This window comes from Austrofundulus limnaeus, unplaced genomic scaffold (genome assembly GCF_001266775.1).
Source record: "Austrofundulus limnaeus strain Quisiro unplaced genomic scaffold, Austrofundulus_limnaeus-1.0 Scaffold128, whole genome shotgun sequence".
Lineage (NCBI taxonomy): Eukaryota > Metazoa > Chordata > Actinopteri > Cyprinodontiformes > Rivulidae > Austrofundulus > Austrofundulus limnaeus.
In genome coordinates this window covers 1,126,293-1,128,171 of record NW_013952530.1, presented here as the reverse complement: position 1 = coordinate 1,128,171, position 1,879 = coordinate 1,126,293, and the positions used below count along the sequence as shown (strand labels likewise).

General features: G+C 35.9%; 1 protein-coding gene across 2 annotated transcripts in view; it reads right to left on the bottom strand.

Annotated features, from left to right (window-relative positions):
• The window catches only part of ctnnbl1 (catenin, beta like 1), a 63,687-nt gene that overhangs the window by 13,006 nt on the left and 48,802 nt on the right, over positions 1–1,879 (bottom strand). The gene's annotated exons all lie outside the window — the stretch shown is intronic.

The window sequence follows — 1,879 nt, the reverse complement described above, 5'->3', positions numbered from 1 at the left end:
CACGTAATATCTGGGGTCACGAGTGTCTGCAACTTTTATTTTGTAGGCCAGAAGCAAAAAAGTTTGAAAACCACTGACAGCCTCCTTCCAGCGAGATGTGATTATAAAAACCTTCAACATTAAACTTGGCAAGAATGTAATAAATTTGGTGTTTGTTGAATAAATGTGGGGCTTTAACAAAAAGAAATCAGAGGCAAAAAATAATTTGGGTGTTGTTTACCACCATTCTCCACAAATCCATTTTCTTCATTGACCACGCACACAAATCAATCGATTTCACTGAGCCGACCCACACACACACACACACACACCGAAAACCTCCAATATGAATGCGTACATTTGGACACTCGCAAAGTTATTCATCTTAACAGTCCTGTCAGTATGCCAATAACACAGCACTGCCAATAAGCACCAAGTCCACATTAATCATCATTAGAGATGAGGAGGTAAACCTGAGGGTGGTGAGCAGAGTCTAAAGCAAAAGCCACTAAAGAGGTATAGAAACACAGATTAGGTGAGCAGTCAAACCGTTTCAATGAAACTGGAATGAACAATATTTCTTATAAAGCTTCTGAACTAAATATTCCAACTCTATCTTTAAATTTCAGGACTGAACTAAAGTAGGCAACACATGATGCTGCCTTGTTAGTTACAGACAAATTTGTTCCTTTGCAGCTCGTTGAAATTTCATCCTTTCAAATCAAATCTTCACTTCAAATTGTTAACTAAAGCTCATTTTTAATTAGCAGCAAAACAATAAAAGCAGTTAAAACAAAAAGTGCTAATAAAGCCATCAAATCTGGGACATTTATCTCTCTCTTTTGTTTCCCCTGGGTAAAAACAGTGGCAGAGAGTTCTGTTTTGTAACAAAGAGGACAGTTATCACACTATAAAAATAGTCCCACAGCTTGGCCTTTTGTTGCCTGATAAGGAAACAAGACTTGAACCAAAGCCATTTGAATATAAATGCGTTTCCCCTCCTATCTATTAAAAATAAAATASTATCTCGGTTTCCAGGACAACAACCGGGCTCATTATTTTGTGGAGAAGGGGTAGCAGTTTGTTGCAAAGTCACACAGATCTCTCAATCCAATAACACCAGAAACAAATAAACAAAACAAAAAATACAGGATGAAGGTCTAATGTATAAAAATGCATACATAGAATCCACACAAAAAAAATTCATGAATTGATCCGTTTCCTTTTATTGTTTTAATAGGGACTGGGTCTATTTTATGTTACYCTCATGGCTTCACATGGTCATCACAGTATCACACGGCCAGAAGCAATCTCYGAAGGGGCCTTGGAAAACTCAATTATCCTCCTGTTTCCATTTTAGCCATCAAACTCTCCGCTGCAGGTCCACTAAAAATTATCCCATAAATGTGGAAAAAATTGGACCATAGTCCATTTTGTACACACTGACAGGATTACTGATAATTTTACTAGACTGCAGGTTATAAGTAATCAGGGATTTCCTAAATTATGTACATTGCTGGCACCATGTGAGAAAAAAACAGGTGATAGAGCAAAACCACAACGAGAAAAATTAAAGGTGGCTATTTCCAACGATTTACTCAAACTTGTGTCTTTTCTTTCTAGCATCCAAGCATTTTGTTCAGCGGATTCCAGAGATATTCAGTGGTTGATGCTGTAAAGTAGCTTGTTGATGCAACTTCTCTCTAAATAGCAAAAATTAAGTGAATAATTATTCAGCTAAAATCATTTGTAAAAGTTGCAAGATACATTAGGACTACGTAACACATACCTCCCACCAAACTGACTCATCGTATGATAAATGTTCATTACACGAGCTTCAAAACTAATCTCAACATAAATAAATAAATAAATAAATAAATAAATAAATAAATAAATAAAT